Source organism: Ambystoma mexicanum, chromosome 5q (assembly GCF_040938575.1).
Source record: "Ambystoma mexicanum isolate Mex_15411 chromosome 5q, UKY_AmexF1_1, whole genome shotgun sequence".
Lineage (NCBI taxonomy): Eukaryota > Metazoa > Chordata > Amphibia > Caudata > Ambystomatidae > Ambystoma > Ambystoma mexicanum.
Window position 1 is genome coordinate 159,827,245 of NC_090933.1, and position 17,177 is coordinate 159,844,421.

The following is a 17,177-nucleotide window of genomic DNA, read 5'->3' on the forward strand; positions in this document are numbered from 1 at the left end:
CTCCAGCTTTGAAATCTCTTCATTGGCTCCCAGTGGAGGCAAGGATCAAGTTCAATACCCACTGCATTGTCCACAAGGCTTTCTGGGGTCTGGGACCGCACTACCTCCAATTTTCTCTTCCTAAGTATCTCCCATCTCGATCTCTCAGCTCATCCACCTCCAACTCTCTGAGGATCATTCGCTTTTCCAAGAATAGAGTTGGTGGCAGATCTCTTTCTTTGGCTGGGGTCTCCCTCTGGAACAGTCTCCCTGCTTCTCTCAAACTTGAGCAGAAACATCTCTGGTTCCGGTAGCAACTCAAGACCTTCCTCTTCGCTTCTGCTTTCTCTCTTCGTTTCCCCTGCTGATAACCTGTCTGTTCCACACACTGGTCAGCTGGCCACTGTCTGAACTTGGGTCCAGGTCCCTGCCTGTCCAGTTGCACCTTGCATTGCCTCTTGGCTCCCCCAGCACGTGTGTTCTGTATCTGTAACGGTACAGCCCCCTCTATCTACACTTATGAGCCACCCCTTGGTTGCACTTCCTGATCACCTTCACTTAGCCACCTGCTGGCTGTACTTTCGACTATTTGCACTTCTCCAACCTTGCACCCCATTTTGCACTTCTCCCCTTCCCGTTGTTAGGTAAGAATTGATGCAGACGCACTGTGTGAGACTACACAACACTTATCTGCTTGGTATTTGGAAACCCACCTTTTGGTATAGGTCTGTACTACACACGTTGGTTGGTAGTGTGACTGAGCAGCCAGGCCTATCTCAAGAGGGGTAAATGTGAACTGTAGAGCTGTACCACTGAAATTCATAAATGCAAGTAACCAAGTAACACTTACACTCGAGGTTTCTCTTATAAATAGTTATTTATTTATTTAACATCAACTTTTAAATAAGCATTCTTTAAAAAGGCAATTCATGTAACAATGTAAATATACTTTAAAATTACTTTTAAGAATCAGAACAAGTTAGTGGATAATCTTTGGATATGTTTGATACACAATTCCTACACTCTGACTTGACTTCAATCACAAGGACAGTAATTGCATTTATATGCAACACTAGTTATACTTTGTAGATTCTGAGGTGGCAGAAAGGAAACATTTAAGGAAGGAAAAGGTTAAACAGGTTCTCAGTATATGTGAGGACATTTAAATCTTCCAATGAAATCTAGACAAGCCTTTGCCAGCAATAACAGTCTAAAACAAATTGCCACATATGAGGGACAAACAATATCAAAGTCAATGGGCTAAAGATTATGCAGGGAGCCAGGACAGCCAGAGTCAATTTGAAACAGTCTGTGGAGCTGAGTCACTTCTTAGAATCAAAGTCTTGCACAAAGTTGGAGAGTTTGTTGGAAAAATCTCTTGTATGGTCACAAGCTGTTAAGCCTGTGAAAAGAGAGTTGGAATCAACTCTAAAAGTAAGCCACTGCAATTCCCAGCTGAGAAAAGCACAGCTAAAAGACAATGAGGTAAGTACCTAAAGTCAAAACATTACCTATGGTTTGAAGAAGAGTGGTCCTGCTGGATTCTGTCTTGCTATAGCGGTGCAGACCCTGTGTTCCTGAGCCTCAGTCATAGGGGCAAGAGGGAGGACGTCTGGAGGCCTCCTGTGGCGGTACTTGGGAGGATGTCGGCAGCTACAGGATCTTTTTGGTTCAGCAGCACTTTGCGGTTTCAGCGCTTAGCAAACAGCACCTTTGCGGATCTCGGACACTGGTTAGGGGTCCTTCACCCATTGGGTCCTGCACTCTGGTGAGGGCACTCGAACTTTACTCGTCCTGCTTCTGGAGGGTTCTTAGGAGACTCCTGGAGCTTCTAGACAGATTTCAGACATTGCACTTGACTATGGATTTCTCGACCCCTGGCACTCGGTTCTTGCAGCAGTGAAGAAGTAAAGCCAGTTGGAGAAGATGGTCCAGTTTAGTTCGTCTCAGGGTTTGTTGGTCCCCCCGAAGGGGAGAAGCCGTCCCTGTCATGAGTCACAGAACGCGCCCCTTCTGGACTTCCTGGTCCTTGTCACGACGGGGCTTGCATTCATTGTTTCTCCCAACATGGCCGTATCACGTGACATGCCTCGTACCAGCCTTCACGGTGGACGTAGTACGTTCTATAAATATGCCACGCCCCCGTGGCCCCGCACGTCTCAATGCTATTGCAAAGTAGCGACCAGACGTGTGCTCCGTTGCTCGCGGTATTGTTTCCCTTGCTTCTTCCACTCTAACCCAATTCTAGTCCCTTTCCTTCCTTTCTTGTTTCCTGGACTCGTGTGCTAGTTGCTCACCCTGTTATTTCCTGGATTCCTGGACCTCTGCATCCCGGTACTTGAACGCACGCTGGAGTCGGAAGAGACTCGTGCAGCCTTATTCAAGACCTGAGCAGTACGCAAGAAGGCATTGATCACGAAATCCAGCAAAGATCGAACTCAGGTGAGAAAGGGGGAACTCCTTGACAGTCCCTTCTGGAGCTTCTCTGTTGAGTTGAAAAAGAAGTTTCAGCACAGCCGCAGGCTTCATCAGTCAATTCAAAGGTCCAGGAGGATGCGGCAGGCTTTGTTCACAGTTTCTTTGTTGGGTATTTCTCCCAGTGGTCGACTCTGCCTCTAATTCCAAAACCCTCACCTTTTAAGCAGGTTTCTCTCATTCATGCATATCCTAGGCTGTCAATCACACTGCAGTGTGGCTGTCCTCAAAGGACAGCCAGCCAATCAGGACTTGTTGCATTCAGGCATTCCTAGAGACAAAGGACAGAGGAGTTTCGGGACCCTCCCTCACATCCTGTCCTTCCAGACACACTGGAGCCAGAGGCGGGCTTGAGGGCTGAAGCCCGCCAAAGGCAAAATTAACAAAGTGCTCAAAACCAGCTCAATGCACAGAATAAAACCCAAGAAAGACCTCACAAACAGAAAATGGCGAAAAAAGAAGACCAGAGACATTTTGACAAAATGGTCACCCACGGGTGCTGTACTGCAGCTGAGGATTCAGCCTGCGGTAGAAAAGCACAATGTTAGTAACATTTTAACCACTGCCACCAGCCATTTCAAGTAGTGAGGGTAACATAACAATGTTTACATGAGAATGTAGGATAAGGGGCTAATAGGTAACCCGCCAGCACTCTACATGAGATGGTGTGTGTTGGACCTACAAATAGAAAAGGTAAATATAGCCAATTTCACTTTACTATTCTTGGGAACAGTAGTTCACACAAGAAAAGGTATTTAAAGCTTACGAGAACCCTAAAGGATTTCTCTGTGACACTGCACTGAACATGCTGTGTGTCACCATACAAAAAGTGGAGTTTGTCAGACTCCCAAAACAGTGGAAACACATAATCCAAATCAGGTAAATAGATATTAGAGCGTGAGAAAAGGACTCACTCAATCCAGGGTTAAAATTTAAAAGTCCTAAAGTCCAGCAGAAGAGCTGGGGGTCTCTAAGGTTGAAGGGAATTAGCAAAGAAATGAGAATTTTCCCTAACACCCATCCCCTGCGCTTGTGCAATCCGAATGACACATGGCATAGTAAGATTGTTGTTTTGTCCTCCCTCTGTTTCCCCCTCCTTGCCTTATCACACCTAGAATCACTTGTGTTATAAATGCCATATCATATAATATGGTAAAGGCAGTAGAGGGGTGAAATGTCATGTTAGGTGTTTTTTGCATAGTGCCTGCTGCCACTGGTATGGCCTCGAAGCGCTGTGGTGGATGAATTATCTGAAAGATCATTTGTCCTAGAAACTTGCCAATTCTGGCTACTAATGCCCTATATCGCTTAGCCTTTTATGACCCACAACTCCAACAACTTTGTCCTTTTCCACTTTCTGGGCCAACAGAGGCAACGGGGACCTTGGGGGAAAGGTGTGTAAACCTCCAACTTTTTATAGAAATTGAATGCAGGGTCTGGTAAAACCAAGCTGGCGATGGAGCTCTCTGTTGACTGTCACTTGCCTACCTTTTGCCTCTTGGGTTTGGCAACTCCATCTGCCATTGGACATATGTTCGAATTCCTCTGGTTAGTCTCATTCATGGTTAGTTAACGTTGCGCTGGAACCTCCCCCGCTTCGTTGTAAGTGCAGCGCACGCTCTTTGCACACTGCAAGTAACTCGCGATTCAGCCCTGGTGGCAGGCACACAAAAGAGCGATAGATACATTTCTTCCCCGTGTGCCTTACATCACTGGAGTCACATGCGCCCAGGCAGATATTTCGCTCGCAAACTTCCTCGTGTGCCTCACACAGTGCAAGCCTCATGTCAGCTGTCTGTGCGTGCCTCCTCGGCGATGAGGTGAAACCCGAAACCATGCGCGGGCACTGCAGGAGCCGTGGAGGTGACAGGAGCGACGTCTTCTCACGCCGTCATCTGGCGGGCATTCCTGTGTCTCGGAGGGGCTTCCTGTGAGAGCGAGCGGGCCCCCGTGTCACAGTAAGTGCCAATGCGCGCGGCGCCCCCTTCCGGCCGGGCACCTAGAAGGTTCTCCACAGATTCCCAGCCAAACCGCGCGCCACTCGCCCAACCTAGGTGTGAAGTGGAAACGGACGAATCTTGCCACAAGGGAGGACTCCCAGAGAGAAAGCGTCGAGAATCTGCCTTTTCAAGCATAAGGGTGGGGGTGTAATGGTTTTACCGTCTCCCGGGTTACGGATAAAAGGGTGGTAAATTACAGTGGCAAACGAGAAAAGCAGTTGATTTACCAAAAAGTATCCACACGTGCCTGGGTACCAGTTAAGAGTGCCAACGTCGTGTGGCTATAGCTTAACGGGTCACAACAAGAAAGCGGTTATTTTTTACTAAATGTTATTGTACAGTGCTGGCCAACCCCACCTTTCACACCTTCCATTGGGTGTTGTTTGAGAGCTTTCCCTCTTGTACCAGTTTGACTTGGAGTGGTATTCAATGGCTAAACCAAAAAACGTGTGGGTTTTACTTAGTGGTTCTTGGCTCGTTGGTTGTCTGCTGTCACATTACAAACACACACAGCGCCCAAAAGCAGAGCCCTGCGGTAGACATGTTGTATCCACCGGGAATACTTCGGTGCTCAAATAAATACATGTCCTGGGCCCATACAAATCAGCCTGACAGTGCTTCTGCCACGGCAAGGGTGCATGTTTGGGGTGGAGATTACTGATAGCTGTTTTTCAATGTGGAATGTTGTGCTAAATGTAGCTATGTGTGGCATTTCTTCATTATGACAATGCTTTAATGTGTTTGTTGCCCGTGGCGCATTAGCAGGGATGACTTTAGCACGACACCTTTGTCGTGCAAGTCTTAGTGCATCACAGTGCCCCAGTTCCAATGGGTTCTGGCGTCCGGGTGTTGACGGGCCAGGGAGGGGAGAGAAGTGGGTGTGGGAAGAGTGGCAGTCAGGAACGGGGCAGAGGGCAGGAACCCCTGCCTGTTTGAACCGAGCGTGTGAGCGGGAGGGGGTGGGGAATGGGGCGCAGGGTTAGGAGGAGAACATGAAAGACACGTGGGGCGGGGGGGGAGTTGTCTTAGAGCAAAAGTGGGGACCACCATTCAAAGTGCGAGGTTGGGGGCGGACTGGAGGCTAGCTCAGCAGAATGTCTGCACAGAAAAGGATGCCCGGGAAGTGTGCAGAGCGGACTGAGAACCATTTCATTGCTTTCGCATCCACCCTGATTAAAAGATATTAGCAGCGGCAGCAGCAGACTGTTTCAGAAACCATCAAGTACAGTTAAGGGTTAACTTCATTGAGGTTTGGCATGGCAGTGTGAGGGCAGGCTGCAGGGCCAGATCCCTTCAGAGTACTGGGTCCCCAGGGAGACTCACTATGGAAGGACAGTATTGCCACTCACCCAATTAGGCAGGAGCCACCGATCAAAAAGGGCCCCACAATTGCTTTTCACTGAACAATGGTTTTTAGTGGAGCACTAATGTGAGCTTGCAGGCTCTAGCCATGAAATGATTCTACGTATGGGGTGGGGGCATGATCATTTATGGGGAACCCACGTGAGCGCCATCCCAAGATAATTTCCCGCCCATAAACTTCCAAGTGATTGCAATGAATGCGACAGTCTCTGCCACTCTAACCTTCAAGTTAATTAAACTCTTAGTTGCACTAAGAACGAACCGTGGCTTTATCTCGCGGTTTGCTTAGGTCACAGCACACGAGAAGGGCGTTTGGACAAGTGTGTTTACTTGTAATCCTGCCTAGGTAGCCTGCAGCTGTGCGACACTGACAGACACTCTCAGTAAACACTCCCCGCTGAGGAAGCGGGGGACAGCGCGGGGGGCGGGGTGGGGGGGGGGGGGATAGTTGGGGGACGTTTGGTAGTACTTCCGGCCTGGTAACATGTCTTTACACCAGATTTCTTTGTTTTCCTCCTGTTACGCAGGCAAGCATGTTCTTAAAAAAGCGATTGAAGATTTCTAGCACTGCCTCAGAAGTGTATAGGTTTTCCTTGAAATGGGACTAACTCCCGAAGCCAGCGCTATTGTTTTGTTTTAATGTCATGTTGCAAAGGCGCGAGGCGTGAGCTCGCCTGCAAACGTCTGGAGAGTTCGCCAAACTTCCTGAATCACAGCAGCTTAGGATGGATTTCTGTCTTTACAGCACATGACAATGGGAAGGAAAACAGGCACTTTTGCCTTTTGACGGGGCTTTTCTTAGGTCCCGAGCTCTCGAATTGCTGTCTGGCTTGTGCTTGCTCGCCGCCAAGCTTTGTGGGCCAGGTTAAACCTCATGGAACGCGTGCTCTCCAGTTTCATGTATCTGCACTACAGCAATGTGGGATATGGCTGCCTTAGGGTGGCCAACTGTCCCGGATTTCGCGGGATTGTCCCGCAATTAGGGACTGTGTCCTGCAGTTTGCAGAGTGGCTGTGCGGGACGCAGGTTGTCCCGATTTGCGTAGGGACAACCTGAGTTCAGCACAGCCACTCTGCAAACTGAAGTGGCCATTTACACAGCATGGCCCTGCCTCCTGCTACTTTCTTTCTCAGGGGGCTCTGCAGTCCTGGCTCCTTTTGAGCCTGCAGGTGGAGCTGTAACGCTCTGACATCAGGCTTCATTCAAATGCTAATGCTTTGCTCCTGGGGTCCTGATGGTCATGTTTGCAGTTAAAAAAAAACGTGACCATCACCTCCCAAGGACAAACAATTTGCATTTCAATGAAGCCAGGAATTAAGAGCCATTAAAAATAAATGAAAAAAGGGGCGGGCCAAACGTGAGTGACATTGTGAAGTCATCACCGCCTTGTGGGCAGGTGTCCTGCGACAGACTATCAAAGAGTTGGTCACCTTAGGCTGCCTGGAACGGTGCCTTTCCGAGCGGCAACTCCCAGGGCACACGGGACCCACCACTGATCAGACTGCAGCCTATAACTGCTTGTCAGGCCGCCGCTGACATCGTTCCTAGAATGCAGCTCGTTCTGGCAATCTGTAGAAGACTGGCTGCTGATGGAAAGCAGGGAGAGTGTGGGGGAATGGGAAGGGTTAAAAAAACTTGGGGCCCGATTCCAGGGACGTCATTTAGGTCCCTGGACGTCATTAGGTGCCTGAATGTCACAAGGTCTCCCTTGCTACCCCTAAACAAATTAAATATGTTTAGGGGTAGCTTCTTAAAAACATTGGGGGTGGGGCACAAGTGTAACACTTTGAGCAGTGATCCTAAATAAGAAAGAGAAGGAATCACAAATCATTTGTGTTTCTGGAATTCTATACAATTATTGCTAGACTCATTAAAGGTTTCTTTTACGCACACTTCAGGGTGCGAGTCACTGAGTTAGTCTGTTCTTAAACACCTTTATTCACAATGCAGACACAATCCTCCAAAAAGCATGTAGAGTAGAATAAGCATCCATTTTGGTCTATGTATTTTGCTTTTCACAAGTTGCATTTATAGCATGTTTTTTTCAGCCGCTACATATGGTGATCCATTCTTATATGAAATGTATATCACGTTACAGGAATATTGTAACCATATTTTTCATAGTGTACTTAGGAACAATGCTATATGATGCCACTTCCTGTTTCTTCAAGGTGTAAAAGGTTGTGTTCCATCGCTCCCTGTGATGTCACTTCGCTGTGGGGTCAAATGACATCACATCCTGTGATGTCATCAGAGGTCATGGGTCATGTGATGCCACTTGCGCTAAACCTACCATTTTGGTGAAATGACATCCCTGCCCGATTCATGGAATTATTTGCACGGTTCAAAGTGACTTTGCACTGCAGACACAAATCCTGATTCATGGAACTGTGCAAAGTGTATTTTTGCAGTACAAAGTCAGTGCATATTTACTTTTGCAGTACACAATGACTTTGCACTGTCTTTTCCCCGCAGAAATACAATTTACCCAGTTCCATGAATCAGGGTTTGTGTCGACAGTTCAAAGAGACTATGAAACGAGCAAAAAAATCCATGAATCAGGCTCTGCTGTCCCCCATCTGTGCGCAGCGGAATGACCACATTTTGCAGTGGAACATGCTACTGCACAGTAAGCAAGATTAGGGAAGGTAGAGGAGTGGGTAGAGGTTAAATAGGGCTTGGGGGAGGGAAGAAAGTTAAGCACAAAGCTGGTTGGAGAACAGGAGGTATGGGGGCAGGACACCCATGTAAATTCACCATGTTATGACATTGGCAAAACTTCGAGTGCAATTAGATGGGGTAGATCCTGAGTCATGTCCAGTGCTGGAAATGGACATTCTTAACTTTGGGATCCCACCAGCGACAGGGGCAGAGGGGTCAATTGGCAAACGTGGGGGATTTTCCTAAGCCTCCCGCCCCATAAAAAAACATTTACATTTCAGGAGATTAATTGATTATTAACACTTGGAAAATAGCCCAGATGTGGAGGAGTGTTTCCTATAATGAATGGTGCATTCCCAGCATTAAAGGTGCACACCTTTTAAACATACAAAGCGTGCCTAAATATTTTCGGCAAAATGCAATCCTAACAAGCATTTCACATGTATCCTGAAGAGATGCTCAAGTGGTCTACTGGGTAAGTCGCTTAACCTTGGTCCTGAAGACCTGTATTCGAATCCTGCTTGAGCAAAAAAAGCAAGTTAGAAGCATTAAAACGCCTGAAGGGCAGTACATAGTTTCCCCAGATCTGGTGAGACATGTTTTGCCTGATCTCGGATGCAGGGTAAATCCGGCCCAATGACCAGTGCTGGTCGCATGCTAATACTGTTAGTGCCCCTAGAAGCAGAACATAATATGGCAATAACCGCCGAGCCGGCAGGCCATTACCACCCAAGGTAATGCCCCTGGGGCCTGAAGTTACAGGCCCAAGCGTAGCGAGGGCCTTAATGGTGACCCCAAAGCCCAATGTAACTCCTGGTATGACTGGGATCTCGTCACCCTTAAAGGCAATTGCAGGGTGGCAGAGAGGAAATGGCGTGCTTCATGTTCATCCCCTGACAAACTGGCCTGCCGCCTGCCGCCTGCTCCTAAGGCAATACCGGCTCTCCGTTCTCACCAAAAAGAGAGCCCTTATCCAAGCCCGCATCTCTGCGGCATCTAACAATTCGGCCGAACTCTTTAAAATCTGCAAGGAGCTGGCCAACCCTGCTGCAGTCTATACCTCTCCTGTCCCCTCCCAGGCCCTCTGCACGGCACTGGCCTCTCACTTCATTTCTAAAACTCAGGACATCCTGTCCTCACTCTCCTCCTATCACCTCCCCTCCTCTATTCCCTGCCCCTCATCTGGCCCTTCTGCAGCCACCCCTCCTCTCTCCTTCTCTGCCTTTCCCCTTTTCTCTGCTGACAAGGTTTCGAGACAAGTCTGATCTATGAAAGTCTCGTCAAAACAGGTCCACCCCTGTTCCTCCAAAACTATCAAGGACCACATCGACTCCTTGGCTCCTGCCCTTGCTGACTTCTGCAATCACTCCTTCGCCTCAGGAGTTTTCCCATCCACTCTCAAGCACTCCCTTGTGCATCCCCTTCTTAAGAAACCCTCTTCCGACCCTTCCTGCCCAGCTAACTATCGCCCAATCTCTATCACTCCCTTCCTGGGCAAGCTCCTGGAGAAACTGGCCGGTGTCCGGTCAAATGGTCGACAGACAAATGGTCGACAGGACAATTGGTGGACACAATTTGGTCGACAGGTCAAATGGTCGAATTTTTTTAAAATTTATATATATATATTTTAGGTTTTCGTTAAGGGGTTAAAAGGGGTTTTTAGCAAAAAAAAAGGGGGTTGGAGGGGACCCCCCCAAAAAAAAATTTGTGAAAAAACAAAAAAAATTCGACCAGTTGACCTGTCGACCTTTTGGTGTCGACCAATTGTCCTGTCGACCATTTATTTTCGACCAAATGACCTAGAACCAAACTGGCCATCTCCCAGCTTAATCACCATGCTGAAACTGTTGGTAGTCTGACCATCAGTCTGGCTTCAGAGCTGCCAGAAGCACGGAAACTGCCCTCCTGAACATCCGTGAGGACCTGCTCTTGAACCTTGACTCGAACATTCCATGTGTTCTCATTTTGCTTGATCTCTCTTCTGCCTTTGATACTGTCAACCATAGCATCCTGCTCAACCGTCTCCATGATAACCTGGGTATCACTGGTCAGGCTCTGGCGTGGTTGCCCTCTTTCCTCTCCAATCGACCCTCCCAGGTCCAACTGGGGTCTTTCCGCTCTGACATCTTTTTCTCTACCTGTGGTGTCCCCCAGGGATCTAACCTCTCTCCCTGGCTTTTCAACCAGTATCTGGCACTTCTCGCCCAACCGGATCGCCGCTGTCTGCCCCAACTTTCAGTGCTATGCGGATAATACCCAGCTCATCTTCAGGCTACCCTCGGCCTCCTCTTCTCCTTCCCTCATCTCTAACTGTCTTTCTGCTATCCAGGAATGGTGTGCCACCAACGACCTCTGCCTTAATGCCAGTAAGACTGCGATTCTACTCATCGGCACACCCACTCCCTCCTTCCCTGCAGCTCTCTGGCCGGCCTCTCTTGGCCCTCTTCCCGCTCCTACCTGCAAGGCAAAAAACCTTGGGGTCATCTTCGACTCTACACTCTCCTTCTCTCCTCACATATCCGACGTCTCTAAGAAGTCACACTACCAGCTACACCTCCTCAGAGGTATCCTTCCTTTCCTCTCCTTCCCCCAGAAGCTCATTGTCTCTAGAGCCCTGGTTCTCTCGAAGCTGGACTACTGTAACAGCCTCTATCTAAATCTGCCCGCCTCTACTCTCCGCCCTTTGCAACTCATCCAGAACAGGACTGCGAGACTTGTCCTTGACCTCAAGCCCAGGGACCGTATCTCTCCAGGACTGAAATCACTACACTGGCTCCCAGTAACTGCGAGGATCAAGTTCAAAACCCTCTGCATTGTCCACAAGGCCGTCTGGGGCATTGGGCCAAAATACCTTCAACTCTCTCTTCCTAAATATCTTCCTTCTCGGGCTCTTCGCTCATCCATCTCCAACTCCCTCAGGGTCAGCCGCTTCTCCAAACAACGAGCTGGGGGCAGATCTCTCTCCTCTACAGGGGCCTCCCTCTGGAACAGCCTTCCTTCCTCCTTGAAACTTGAGGAGAACCATCTCCGGTTCCGGAAGCACCTCAAAACCTTCCTCTTTGCCTCCGCTTTCTCTCCCCCTCTCCCCTGCTAAAATTACTGAAACTGCACTGAATCTGCAACTGGGCCACTCACCGTTCTCGGTCCCTGCCCTGCCACTCTCCCCTGCACTGCCTCCCGGGCAACCCCTGCACTGCGGGACTGTGTCTGTATCCCTACAGCCCCCCTTTCCTAGCACTTGTCTGCACTTACCTCGCACTTGCCACCAGCTGGCCCTTGTTATTTATAATGTTTTTTCCTTATAACCCTGTACTGCACTTTCCCCTCTCCCTTTCCCCTTGCACTTTTCCCTTCTCCTCTACCCTTGCCCTTGCACGATCTGAATGACACCTGGCCTAGTAGGATCGTTGTCTGTCTCCCTCCTGTTCCCCCCCTGCCTCGTCGCGCCTTGAAACACTTGTGTATAGGCGCTTTACAAATGCCATATCATAACATATCATACCCAGGGGCATTACCTTAAGGTGGTAATGGCCTGCCGGTGAGGCGGTTATTGCCATTAGTATTCCTGGGTCTGCAGTCTCGGGATACTAGTTTCCTGGAGTTTGCAGCCCCAGAATACTAATGCGCTGACGAAACCTTTTCAAGTGACATTTCTTTTGCCGTTTGAAAAGGTGTCGTCGCAGTACGCATTAGTTCTATGAACACCAGAACGTGCGTACTGCTTCATTAGTACGGAGCAAGAGGGCGCCATTTTGGGCCAGCTTGCTCTGTACTAATGAATGGGAGGAAACTGGCCACCTTGGAAAAGGGAGAAGGGACTACGTGTGGTCCCTTCTCCCTTTCCATGGTCGCCAGAAAAAAAAGAAGAAAAAAGAGAGTGTACCTGGCGCGCCATACACGTAAATGCGTCCATGGGATTACACTGTGGTATGGCTCAGAAACGAGACAATCCACATTCAGGGTATTCCGTGGATGCTTGTTATTGACTTGTACTGTGGTGAATAATGAATCCTTATGGACCAAGGTGGAGGTCAGTGTATCATTATAGATAGTATCGGCAACTAGTTACAGAAGGGTATTAATCCAAGCATTAATGGCCTCTCCCAAGGTTCTAATGGCTTTTAGCACTTTTTTCTAAAATCTAAAATCTTAATTTCGCTAGGCTTCTGCTGAAGCCAGAATGTTTGGAATGCGGCAAGTAACAGAGATTATTCCGGATGATTTAAAGGAGATTAAACATGACTTCCATGAACTATTAATTAGTTTGCAAATTAAAGAGTAACATTTGGATCAAAAATTGGACAAATTCAATCTGACATTGTTTAGGAATTGGGACTAAGTAAAACACATGAACAGATATTCGTGTAAGGTTTCACATCGAATGCTTCCTCTAAGCAGTGGAGTAATTTTGCTGAACATGTTGGGGGCAGGGACATGATATATAAATGAAAGGGGCCCCAGCCAAGTGAGTGTCTCAAAATGGTGTGCCACAAAAGTTGGCGGGGGGGACAAACACCCCCCCACCCCTTAAGATTACGCCTGTGCCCCTACATCAGATCAGTTTTGGTTGCAATATGTCCATTCCATTGGGATCATATTTGTCTGAAAGATGTCTATGGATTGGACACATGTTTAACCTGGTCATGTTATGCTATATTACTGGGATGTATACGACTGAGAGTAATGACTAGCATGGGTCCTTGTCATGAACATGGCCCACGCATGATGCATGCCACCTTCTTGTTTTGAAAATCAACAGCATTTGCATTTATAGAAAGATCCCGCGACACGAAGTGGTGGGTTCTTGTCTAAGGAAAACACAGCACTGTTTGCTTAGGTCACAGCATGTGAGAAGGGCGTTTGGACAAGTGTGTTTACTTGTAATCCTTCCTAGGTAGCCTCCAGCTGTGCGACACTGACAGACACACACAGTAAACTGACCTGCTGAGGCAGCGGAGGCAGCTTTGGTAGTACTTCCGGCCTGGTAACATCCCTTTAGACCAGATTTCTTTGTTTTCCTGTTTTGTGCTCATTTTTGTTAGAATGTTTTGCTGACGATTTTTAGGCTCCCATTAAGCACTGCATTGTTTTTTAAACTGCCTTCATTTTTGACTGTTTAGCATTGCCTTTGTTGAAAGATGTTTGGATTGCCCTTTACATGGTTCATTGTATCGTGGAGTGCCTGTCTGCCCATTTGGCACACGCTCTGATGGATGATTCAGGCGCCTCCAGTGGTGGCTGACCGGTGTTGCAACGCAGCTTGGATTATTCTGGGCGGTTCTTTACAGGAAATAGAAGAGGGCCTGCTTGGTGCAATCTTCATTGCTTCTTCCTGCGTTTGCAGAGGGGTGGTGGTATGCATCCCTTCCACTAATGCCCAATGTGAATTCTCTATGGCTATGATGGTTGTGGAGCATACAATCTTCATTGCTTCTTCCAGCGCTTGCAGAGGGGTGGTGGTATGCATCCCTTCCACTAATGCCCAATGTGAATTTTCTATGGCTATGATGGTTGTGGAGCATACAATCTTCATTGCTTCTTCCTGCGCTTTCAGAGGGGTGGTGGTATGCATCCCTTCTACTAATGCCCAATGTGAATTTTCTATGGCTATGATGGTTGTGGAGCATACAATCTTCATTGCTTCTTCCTGCGCTTGCAGATGGGTGGTGGTATGCATCCCTTCCACAAATGCCCAATGTGAATTTTCTATGGATATGATGGTTGTGGAGCATACAATCTTAATTTCTTCTTACTGCGCTTGCATAGGGGTGGTGGTATGCAAACCTTCCACTAATGCCCAATGTGAATTCTCTATGGCTATGATGGTTGTGGAGCCATACAATCTTTATTGCTTCTTCCTGCGCTCGCAGAGCGGTGGTGGCATGCATCCCTTCCACTAATGCCCAATGTGAATTCTCTATGGCTATGATGGTTGTGGAGCCATACAATCTTTATTGCTTCTTCCTGCGCTCGCAGAGGGGTGGTGGCATGCATCTCTTCCACTAATGCCCAAGGCTTCCCTTTCTCCTGCTTCTCGGCTCTTATTCCACACCGGATGTGCGCGTGCCAGGTTCAGCACAGATCCCAGTGGTCTGACCCCATCCAATTCCTCCTGGGCAAACAGGAGGTCCTAAAATGTCCACCCTGCACTATTAATGCAGCTATGCTGCAATTTCATCCAGTTGCAGTGAACTTTTTCCAGTTTCTCTCATCTCTATCAAGTTCTCCTCTGGGCGTCAGACGGGTTTGCACAGCGGAAACATGGTGGGTTCACACAAGAGGCAAAGCAATCACGGGCTGCAAGCAGCCAATCGCTGAGCCGAGAAGTGTTCTGTAAATGCTGGAATTAGTGTTGTTTACTGGCAGAACCAGTGTACGCTTCAGTGTGTACATCCGCGCGTGTGTGTTTACATTTATCCCAGCCCTTTGCTAAACAACTGCATGTTGCTGTGCCCCTAGGACGAGACGGCATTAACCTGAAAAACCTGCACCAGTGGCCTGCTTCCAAGCACTGCTAATGAAATTGGCCCTTCTTCATCTCACACGTTCATTCACTGGTAGCTCCTTTGCTTCCGGTCGCGTCGGTGCTGCTGAAAGGGAAGGAAGCAGTTAAAGGTCAAAGGGCCGGGGCTCCTGAAATCAACAATGCATAATGCAGGTATTGTTGCAGTAATTAAGAGACATAAATCACAGGTGCATAATACAAATACGTGCTCCAAAGAATGCCTTCGCCAAGGACGCGCTCACATTGAGAGGCCAGAGAAAGCACGCTATGCTTTCGCGGGCCTATTGATACGCGAAACAAGGGGCGGGGGTCCTGTGCGGATGCCTGATCAATAAGTCAGTCAATCTAATCAACTGATGTGGGAAGCTATAAACCCGCCATGAGCTTCTGGCAATTACAGTTCAAGAGGCTCTTCTGCCTTGGCACTACAAAGGAGGAAGGGGCTCATTGAGCAGGGAAAGCTTTGTGTATTGAGGACTCATGCTCCAATTATTGACTGAGCAACGCAATGGGGAATAACCTCCCTCGCAATGCTGAGAGGGAAAGGGGACCAGGCCACTTCCTCCACAAAAGCTTTTGCCGATATCCAAAGCCTCCAGCATCCTTCCTTCCGCGCGTATTGTCTCTCAAGGGCAAGGAACCGCGGCAGCAGAGGCGTTGCTGGGGGGGGGCTAAGGGGGCTATAGCCCCTGATCTTTTGGTTGCAGCTCCTGAGATTCTATCAGGGGCTACAACCAAAAGAGCCTTAGCCTTAACCAAAAGGCTAGCTGGCTAGCGCTGAGTCCTGGCAGTTCTGACATTAGCATAGCCCCGGGTCTTTTCCAGACCTAGCAACATCCCTGCGCGGCAGATATTCTAGTGGAAAAGTATGATTCTCAAAATTTAACATGAAAACATGTTGGAGGCATCACTGTGCTTCTGGCGCTAGTTTAATAGAGCGCACTAAAATGTGATGAACATTATGGGGGCCATGGACGTGATTTTAGGTGGGTATAAGGATGTTTGTCCCCCCCAACTTTCATGGCACACCATTTTGTACCCATTCATTTGGCTGGGACACCTTTTCTTCAGATGTTATGTCCCCCACAACATTTTCAGCAAAGTTACTCCACTGCTGGGGGCAATGCTTCTTATCTACTGGGGCTATTAATTTGGCACACTGAGAGCGATTCCATGATTTGTTTTGAGCTTGTCCACACCAGCACTAATACAGACCAACCCAATGGAAACCAGTCACTCGGTGCCTGTTTGGCAGCATTCAGGCACGAAACGTCAGGCAGGGTTGGAGCTATGCGAGGGCAATGTTATGCGGCTGCCAAGGGCGCAACCAGCAGAGAAGTTCCATCAAGCCATTTTAGCCCTAAAAACACGTGGTATGGCTCCGGCATCCAGGGAAGTGCGGGGGTGCCAACATGTTGCGTAGCTTGGGACAGCAAAACTCTTTGCACTAGCCCTGCTGCTATGCTACGTGCCCTTTACATGTGCTAAGAGCAGCTCCAGAAACATTGGGCCTCTTTATAAGTTTGTCGGTCCGGTAACTGCGGTACCAGTAAGCTTGCCGGTATCGTAGTTACCGGACCGGCAAACTACGAGTTCTGCTTGCGGGTGCCTTCCCACCCGCCAGGTCGGACCTGGCAGGCAGACCGGCGCCCGCGAGCAGAGCATGTTGGGTGTACCGGCACCATTGTGAATGGTGCCGATGCATCCAACCTCCCCATTCCCATGGGGAGCAATTAATTCCGGCGCCCGCAAATGGGCAATTAGTGGGTCCGGCAGAGCCGTAATGACCCGGTAATTGCCCCTTCTGCGGGCGCTGGAATTATTCGGAAGTTTGGTGGCAACCTGCCGGTTCTACCGACAAGGCTACCTCCAAACTTAAAATGAGGCCCATTGACATCCCATTGGGCTTCATCACCGAGGGATGGCTTCCGCCTCTGGGCCCATCCAGCAAGAGTTCACATCTGGACATAGCCCCGCTACTGTAGAAGCACAGGCTTCGGCACTCCCTTTGCATTTTAGGGATGTCATGTCAAGTGGAACTGGCCCTATCCTGATGCATTACACTATCTCAAGCTACAAGAAAGGTGCACTGCAAAGTTCTAGTTTGCACCAAGGGCTTACTTATGAAAAGAAACATATCAAATGATCCCAATGCATATCATAAGCCGAAGAAGCTCACTCGCGGAGTCTAAGTG

At 48.6% G+C, this 17,177-nt stretch overlaps 1 protein-coding gene across 4 annotated transcripts in view; it reads left to right on the forward strand.

Annotated features, from left to right (window-relative positions):
- The window catches only part of ARHGAP28 (Rho GTPase activating protein 28), a 1,312,783-nt gene that overhangs the window by 825,372 nt on the left and 470,234 nt on the right, over positions 1–17,177 (forward strand). The window contains exon 1 of one of the 4 annotated variants that reach the window (XM_069620695.1): positions 4,208–4,412. The exons of the other annotated variants lie outside the window; for them this stretch is intronic. The gene's annotated coding sequence lies outside the window, so the exon portion shown is untranslated. Of the gene's footprint in view, positions 1–4,207; positions 4,413–17,177 lie in introns of those variants that run through there. 4 annotated transcript variants of the gene reach the window in all.